We start from the raw sequence: 9766 nt of genomic DNA, 5'->3' as shown, positions 1-9766 counted from the left end.
CCATCTATCCAAAACAGAGCGCTCCCTCCTGTCTTTCTGCATCCTGAATTTCCCTCAGGTGCACTGGAGGTGGGCCGCTGCAGTGGCTGATGACTTGATCCTTGTCGAAATGGAATGGCAGCAACCTTTTTTCTTTACAAGTTTAAAAATAATGAAATGAACAACGCCCTCAAGTTAAGAAAACAGAACCATCAGTAACCTTGAAAGTGATGTGGAAGCGTTAGTAGTTCAGTTGTGTCCAACTCTTTGTGACCCCATGAACTGTAGCTTGCCAGGCTTCTCTGTCCATGGGCTTTCCCAGAGAAGAATACTGGAGTGGATTGTCATTTCCTTTTCCAGGGTCCATCTCCTTTTCCTGGGGATCTTCTCGAAGCAGGACTGAAGCTAGGTCTCCTGCATTTGCAGGCAGATTCTTTACCACCAGGGAAACCCTAGGAGTCCCTGAAACCACCATCAAACTGCTGATCGTAAATCATTCCATCACTATATGTGTAAAAATTTCTTTTGTTCTATAAACATATATATTCACACATATCATGTATATATGTATTCTCTATAAAATAGTATATATATATAATACATATAATATATATATTATATATACTATATAGCTATATAGAATAGATATATAAAATAATTTTATATACTTTATATATCTATTAATAGATATATTGTATACCTATTGTATTATATATCTATTTATCTATTTTATATACTTATACATATAGCTTTACTACTATGTAAGTATTCCTAAGTAGACTTCCCTTGTGGCTCAGCTGGTAAAGAATCTGCCTGCAATGTTGGAGACCTAGGTTCGATCCCTGGGTTGGGAAGATCCCCTGGAGAAGGGAAAGGCTACCCACTCCAGTATTTTGGCCTGGAGAATTTCATGGACAGTACAGTCCATGGGGTCGCAGAGAGTCGGACATGACTGAGTGACTTTCACAGGTAAGTATTCCTAAGCAATGACTTGGGCTTCCCTGGTGGTTCAGACGGCAAAGAATCTGCCTGCAATGCAGGAGGCCCGGGTTGAATCCCTGGGTCTGAAAGATCCCCTGGAGAAGGGAACGGCAACCCACTCCAGTATTCTTGCCTGGAGAATCCCACGGACAGAGGAGCCTGGCGGGCTACAGTCCGTGGTGTCGTCACAGAGCCGGACACGACTTAACAACCAGAGCAGCAGCAGCAGTGACTTGTTTTGTTTTGCCTGCTTCTGAATTTTATGTAAATCAAAGAGCACTTTATGTATCCTTCTGTGATGTGCTCCTTTCTTTCATCATCCTGTTTGTGAGCTCCATCCCTGTTGCCTCTGTGCTGGCGGTTTGGGCATTTTCTGTGCTGTGTAATAATTAGTTCATAGCATGACTGCACGGAGGTTGATCTCTCCACTTTTTTCTGTTGATGAATATATGTGTTGTTACCAGGTTTTTGCTACCCATGACATCTTTTTACATTTCTTCTGGTGCATTTATAAAATAATTTTTCTAGGGTATTGTTTTGGTCAGTGTTCAACCAGAGAAACAAACAGTAGGAGATACAAATTTAAGAGATTTATCACAGAAATCTAAGAGCTGATCATCACTAGTTACAAAAGTATTTTTTTATAGCAAGAAATGAATTTCTGTGACTGTGGGGGTGGCTAGGCAAGCTCGAAATTCACAGGGTGCCTGGCTGGAAATTCTGGGGCACCAGCCAACCACAGGGGGAACTGCTTCTTCCCGGAAGCCTCAGCTCTGCATTTAAGGCCTTCCAACCAATTGGGCTAGGCTTCCCAAGTGGCACTAGTGGTAAAGAATCCACCTGCCAATGCAGGCAGCGCCAGTTTGATCCCTGGGTCAGGAAGATCCCCTGGAGAAGGGAATGATCACCAACTCCAGTATTCTTGCCTGGAGAATCCCATGGACAGAGGAGCCTGGCAGGCTGCAGTCCATGGGGTCACAAAGAGTTGGACACGACTTAGCGACTAAACCACCAACCAAACAGTTGGATCAGACCCACCCAGAAAATCTAGAATAGCCTCCCTTACATAAAGTCAACTGATTACAACTTTAATCACATCTATAAAATCCTTTCATAGCAATATCCAGCTTAGGGCTTATTCAATAACTGGGGACTGTAGCCCAGCCAGGTTGACACCTAACACTGACCTTCACATTTATAAGGAAGGGTAGTAAGCGTGCATCTTTATACACAATATCCTGTCATTTGTTACAAGTGTCTTCCCTTTCTTATTGGAAGGACAGAAAAGCTTGTTAAAGTCTGAAAATCAATAAAATAATGAACACTGCTCTCTATCTCCTTCTAAGGACCCACTGCAGACTCTATGCAAATATACTCATAGAGGAATTCTAACTTGGATTTCATTCCACTTTTGTAAAAAGTAGGCTTATATTATTGACGCTGTTTTGCAACTTGTGTTTTTAAAAAAATTACTACTACTTCATGGGAACCCCTCATTCTGGTGCATTTAAGTCTAAAATGTCATTGCAGGGAATTCTCTGATGGTCCAGTGGTTAGGACTCAGTGCTTCCAATGCCAGGGCCTGAGTTCAATCCCTGGTTGGGGAACTAAGATCCTGCAAGTTTTGCAGTGTGACCAATAAAAAATATAATTGTTCGTTATAATAGATGCTTGGTATTCTGCGGGATAAGGGAAGTTGCCATAACTTTGCAAACTTTCCCACACAGGTGGGCACTTGCTTTGCTTCTGGGTTTCGCTCCCTGCAAACAGTGCTCTGTCCACGTCCTTGAAGACGTGCTTTAAGGCGCAGGTGCTTTTGTTTCTGTGGGACAGAATCCTGGAGGGCAGACTAGCAGGTCTGCAGATCTTAAATGTCAACAGCTACAGCGACTCCCTTCTGTAAACAGCCGTAGTAAGTCACACTCCCACAGCAAGGTCCCATCAGGGAGTATCCATTTTCCTGTGTTCTCACCAGCACTGATTTTTAACAACTGGGTTAACTCTTGCCCACCCAATGAGTAAAAAAAAAAAAAAAAAAAAACCTTTCTCATCATTGCTTTGATTTGTACTTTTCCATGTTGGCAAAGTTGACAAGTTATCATCGGCTTAGAAACCATCTGCATTTTCTTTTCTGTGAACTGTTTGCTGATATTCTTTGAGTATTTTTCTATGGTGCTTAGGCCACCGTGGGCTTCCCTGATAAAGAATCTGATGGTAAAGAATCTGCCTGCAATGCAGGAGACCCTGGTTCGATTCCTGGGTTGGGAAGATCCCCTGGAGAAGGGATAGGCTACCCACTGCAGTATACTTGGGCTTCTCTTGTGGCTCAGCTGGTAAAAAATCTGCCCACAATGCTGGAGACCTGGGTTCAGTCCCTGGGTTGGGAAGTTCCCCTGGAGAAGGGGACGGCTACCCACTCCAGTATTCTGGCCTGGAGAATTCCATGGACCATATAGTCCATGGGGTTGCCACTGTGTCATTAACAAAATTGTTAGGTGTTGGTTGGACTTTGAACACTAAAGCAATTCCCATCTGGGGACCCCTCTATACAGCGGGTAAGAATTAGGTCTTTGTGTCGGCGAGATCCGGGACTCTGCTCACTTGAGTTTGTTCCTGGGGGACGTTACCTCTCTTCTTGGACTCTGTTTTATTTATTTAGTTTTTGTCTTTAAAACAGGGTTTTAAGGGTTTCCTGGATCTCTTAGTGTTATTGTGAAGATTTAAGGAGAAAAGGCGTGTCATGTGGCCGGCAAGCGGATGTCAGGTGTCGTCACCGGGGGTTAAGTCTGAGGAACATGACTTGCTTGGTGGTCACATGCAGACACCTGCGGTGCCTGGTCAGCAGTGGCCCCAAGGGGTCACATGGCCCATTGGGAGGATCAAAGGCCGTGTCCTGGGACAATGCTGTCACAGCAGAAGGGCCTGCTTCATGCTCACCGGGTAATCCCTCGGTGCTCTCTGCCCAGGACCTCTATTCTCTTAAATGACGCGAACTCCAAAAGCTGGCTGGAACAGGGTAGCCTTTAGATAGGGGAAGGGGGGGAAGGGGAGAGTACAGGCCAAGATCCTGAGGATGTTAAGGTCTGCTCCTTTGCCTGGGGCCCCAAGTTAGCTGACGGACCCAAGGGAGTGGCCTCGGAGGGTGGGATGGGAGGCTTCCATGTCTTCTGGGCTTCTGTAGTGCCTGGCATGGCATACAGCCCTCTCAACAAGCCCACATGGTGCAAACGATTATGATCACCTTTTTACTGGGGCTCAGAGAGGTGAGGTCACTTCCCCAAGATCACACAGCCAGCAAATGATGGAGCTGGGATTTGAACCCAAGTCTGTCTGAACTCACGACGCCATGCTCCTTCCTACCCATTACCCCTCATTGTCTGGCTAATGAGAGCGGGAACTGCCCTTGTCTTCAGAGGGTCAGTCCACAGAGAGCACACAGACCACATCCAATGGGAAGTGTCACCCAGAATTCTCCATGGACAAGCAGTGTGCTTAGAAGGCATTAGTGCTGAGAAGTAACCTTTACCGAGTGACACGGTTTCAGCTGCTGTGCAAGGGTCTTATTTAATCCCCTGCAGTGCTATGAAGTGGTAGGTCCTGTTCTTGGCCCCTTTACAGAGATGAACAAACTGAGGAACGGAATGGAGCCAACGCTTTGGATAAGGACCCCGAGGGAATAAGGGTTGGTGTGGGGACACAGGTCAAAGTCTGCCTTTGTATCACTTTTCTGAGGACAGCAGAAAATTGTATTAATTGGAAAAATAGTTGGGAATTGGTGGAGTGCGCCCTCTGGTGGCAGTCTTGATGGGCAGCGTCTATAGAGCCGTGGAACTGAACTCAAATCCCCATTTGGACATTTCCTCATGTGACCTGGGGCTTTCCTGGTAGCTCAGACCGTAAAGTGAAGAAGTGAAGTGAAGTTGCTCAGTCATGTCCGACTCTTTGCAACCCCATGGACTGTAGCCTACCAGGCTCCTCGGTCCATGGGATTTTCCAGGCAAGGGTACTGGAGTGGGTTGCCATTTCCGCCTGCAATGCGGGAGAACTATTTGATCCCTGGGTTGGAAAGATCTCCAGGAGGAGGGCCTGGGAACCCACTCCAGTATTTATCCCTGGGTTGGGAAGATCCCCTGGAGGAGGGCATAGCAACCCACTCCAGTATTCCTGCCTGGAGAATTCCATGGACACAGGAGCCTGGCGGGCTACAGTCCGTGGGGTCTCACAGAGTTGGACACCACTGAAGAACGAAGCACAGCTCAGCACAGCATATGACCTAAGCAAGTCACATCACACGCTTGTGCCTCAGCTTCCCCATCTGTAAAATGGGGGTAGTAATAGTAAGGATTTCCTGGGTAGCAGTGAGGACTCCATAATGGAAAGTGTTCACAGGTTATGATTAATAAATGGTTAACAATGACAGTTATTCATGCCACGGGAGTGACTCCTTTCCTGGTGGGAAGGGGACTAGAGTGCCCACTCTGCTCCAGCTCACCAAAGGGATGGGGAGTGATGGGAGGGCATCCTCAAAGCTTTAAAGTTACTTTGGGGCAAATCAAGGACATCCCATTACCTCCAGTCACCCTCTCCCCTCCTTCATGGGACACCTTTCTAGTCTTCCAAGACCATAACAGCCAGGACGTGTCAGAGCAGCCTGACACTTCAGCCTCCCCCATCTGGCTGCAACCACATACCATGTCTTGGCTAACCTCCCCCAAACCCTGCCTTTCTCATGCCCTTCACTTCCCAGCTCAAAAACCATGCATGGCTCCCCATAACTCCCCAAATTCACTGCCCACCATCTACCATCAACCTACCCTTTTGAACTACCTCTTGCTCTCACCCTCCGCTCACAGCAAGTCCACAAGGCACACGGTTTCAGAGGTACTAAGCTCTGAGCCAGGCTCGGGGCAGGGGGAAAGCTGAAGATAGGGCTTGTCGTCAGATCCAGTCAAGCTGCTTTACTCTCTGCCCCAGAACCAGCCTTGCTTAGGCTGTACCCACTGCCGAGAAAGCCATCTTTTCTCTTTGATTCTAATGTCACTATCTGAAGTTAGAAACAGCAGAAACCAGCTGCAGGAAACCAGAGTGTGATCAATATAACCTACCACTGCTTAAAGATGTGGGTGCAGACTTTGACATATGGATAGACATTGGGTATAGACATATAGAAAAACATAAGGATAGACAAATGGATATACCTGTAGACATATAAAGAGGCACACACCTATTATGATCCTACCAGCAGTCTGCAAGAGTTTCTTCACAGCCTCTCCAACACGTTATTGTCTTTTTTCTTTTTAAAATTATAGCTACCCTAACTAATGTGAAGTGGTATTTCATTGTGATTTTGATTTGCATTTCTCTAATGACTAATGGGGCTTCCCTGACGGCTCAGACAGTAAAGAATCCGCCTGCAATGCTAGAGACCTGGGATCGATCCCTGGGTGGGGAAGATCCCCTAGAGAAGGGAATGGCTACCCATTCTAGTATTCTTGCCTGGAGAATTCCATGGACAGAGGATGTTGAGCATCTTCTCATGTACTTATTGGGCATTTGTATATCTTCTTTGGAGAAACGTCCATTCAAGTCCCCTGCCCACCTTTTAATTGGGTTTTTGTATTTTTGTGGTTGAATTATAGGAGTTCTTCATATGTTCTGGATTTTAAGCCCTTATTAGATGTAGTATTTGCAAATATTTTCTCCCATCCTGTGGGTTGTCTTTTACTCTCTTAATGGTATCCTTTGAGGCACAAAAGTTTTTAATCTTAATGAAGTCTAATTTACCTATTTCTTCTGTTGTCTAAGATTTCGGTGTCACATGTAAGAAACCATTGCCAAATCCAAGGTCAGGCAGGTTTTCCCCTAGGCTTCCTTCTAACAGCTTTATAGTTTTAGTTCTTAAAATTTAGGTCTTTGATCCACTTTGAGTTAATTTTTGTATATGACATATAGGTGGATATCTAGCTTTCTCAGCACCATTTGTTGAAGAGAACATTTTTTTCTTCCTTGAATAATCTTGGCACCCTTGTTGAAAACTAACTGACCATAGAGGTAAGGCTTTATTCCTGGGATTTCAACTCTATTCTATTGGTCTACATGTCTGTTCTTCTGAAAATACCATCCTGTTTTGATTACTTTCACTTTGAACCAAGCTTTGAAATCTGGATTCCTTGAAACTCCATATGGATTTCAGGATGAGTTTTTCCATTCTGTAAAAGAAATACTATTGGGATTTTGATAAGAATTGCATTGAATCTCTATATCCCATTGGGTAGAATTGCTATCTTAACAATATTAACTCTCCAAATTTGTGAACATTGACTCCACTCTTTTTAGAATCCTCTGGTTACCATTTTAATAGGGGATTCTTAAAAGTGGTAATGCCTGCAGAACTCAAAGACTTGAATCCCTGATGGTCAAACTTGAGGCCAGTGGGAAAGACTCATTTCTCTAAGAGACAGCACAGAATGCTTTCAGAAATACCACAGATCAATTCAATAGGATCTATCCAGTGTCCCTAGGCTTGGGGGAAGCCGAACAGAAAGACAAAGGTTGTTTCAGAGTCTGGTCCACGATTCCTCCTGTATGTTAACAAGCAGTATGTGAGAATGCCAGCCTGCTGAAACAGGCTTTCCTCTCTGGATCATGACTCAAATGAACCTCCCCAGGTCTTCCCTGGTGGTCCAGTGGTTAAGACGCCACGCTGCCAATGCAGGGAGCTCGGGACTGATCCCTGGTCAGGGAGCTAGACCCACATGCTGCAAATGAACAAAAAGAAAGAAAGATCCAGCATGCCTCAACTAAGACCTGGTGCAGCCAAATCACCACCACCGCCCGAAATGCACCTTCCTCCCCTGATTGGAGCATTCCGAAACTTTCTTCCAGGACCTGCCTGCCTTCTGCACAGGCTAATTTAATTCTCTCGAAGACCACAAGATGGCAGCAAGAGTGGAGCTGCCAAGAGGTCAGGAGTAGAGGCAGAGATCAGGGAAAGAAGAGGGGAGCGATGCCAGGGTGATGGTGTGAGCGGCACAGGTGTAGATCCGTGGATGGTGCCCCCTCCGCCCAGTCACACGCATGGTGGGTCTAGGATACTGACTGTGAGCGGGAAGCTGCCCGATGCCCACGGGTGGACATGCTCAAAGTTAAAATAGATAACGAAATTGTTAGCACACCAGCATTTTCATATTATATACCTGTAATTGATATGAGATTGTACATCAACTATGCTTCCATTTATAGAAAGAAACAGAAGTTTATGTATGGAAAGATGTGCCGTGGCAAATTTTTCAAAAGGGAAGATCTTTTTCAAACATGTCCAACAAAAATGAAAGACTAGGACATGAATTGCAGCAAGATCTTTTTTGATCCACTCCCTAATGAATGAAATGAAAATGAACATTTAAAAATGGGATCTAATTAAACTTAAAAGCTTTTGCACAGCAAAGGAAACTATAAACAAGACAAATATCATATGGTATCACTTATATGTGGAATCTAAAAAAAAAAGGGTACCAATGAACTTATTTACAAAACAGAAGTAGAGTCGCGGATGGAGAAAACAAACGTAACGGTCACCAGGGGATACGTGGGTGGCTAGGGCCAAATTGGGAGATTGGCATTGACATAAGCACACTGCCATATACCCAACAGGTAATGAATAAGAACTTGCTATACAGCATAGAAAACTGTATTCAATACTCTGTAATGACCTATATGGGGAAAGAATCTAAAATTGAAAAAAAGAGAGTGAATATACATATATGTATAACTTACTCACTTTGCCGTACCCCTGAAACTAACACACAGCGTAAATCAACTATCAGTTCAGTTCAGTCGCTCAGTCGTGTCTGACTCTTTGCGACCCCACGGACTGCAGCACGCCAGGCTTCCCTGTCCATCACCAACTCCCGGAGCTTGCTCAGACGCAGGTCCATTGAGTTGGTGATGCCACTCAACCATCTCAACCATCAAATCAACTATACTCCAATAGAAAATTTTTAAAAATCACAAAAGGAAATAACTATTCTTACTCTGGCCAGTATAAGTTGTTAGATATCCACACTTAATACTTCTAATAATATTCACTTATCTAAAATAACCCCTTGATTGATAGGGTAAAAAAGCAAATAAATAAATAAACAAACCCACAAGAAAATGACTAACATCCCTATGATGACGTACCCGTATGATGGGACACAGTGACCTCCATATGAGGGAATATTACAGTGGTTTCAAAGAACATTGGATGACATGAGAAAATACTCATGATTCCATACTAAGGGGCAAAACCAAGGCACACTATAATATATGCATGTTGACTCCATCTTTGTAAATACACATGTGTTTGTGTGGATGCAAAGAAGAACAGATGGAAGGTTAACTGAGATCATTCCTGGGTGGTAGGGGTTAGGGGTGACTTTTAGAAGCAGATTTCAGGGACTTCCCTGGTGGTCCAGTGGCTGACTCCTCCTTCCCAATGCAGGGGGCCCCAGTTTGATTCCTGGACTAAGAACTAGATCCCACATGCCAAGACTAAGAGTTTGAATGCAGCAACTAAAAGATTCTACATGCTGCAACTAAGACCTGGTGCAGCCAAATTAAAAAAAAAAAAAAGTTTTTTTTTAAATGGAAAAATATCAGTTAGAAAACGTGGGTTTCATTTTTTCAAAATTCTCTAATATGCCTGAATTAAATGCATAATCTGAAAAAAATACACATGCACATAGATACACACATATTACACACACATAAGAAAACCAGCATTTTCCTTTAATACTGGGGATGGAGGAAATGAGGGGAAAAT

The sequence above is a fragment of the Cervus canadensis genome, chromosome 1 (genome assembly GCF_019320065.1).
Source record: "Cervus canadensis isolate Bull #8, Minnesota chromosome 1, ASM1932006v1, whole genome shotgun sequence".
In the NCBI taxonomy this organism is placed as follows: domain Eukaryota; kingdom Metazoa; phylum Chordata; class Mammalia; order Artiodactyla; family Cervidae; genus Cervus; species Cervus canadensis.
This window is presented reverse-complemented; position numbering follows the sequence as displayed.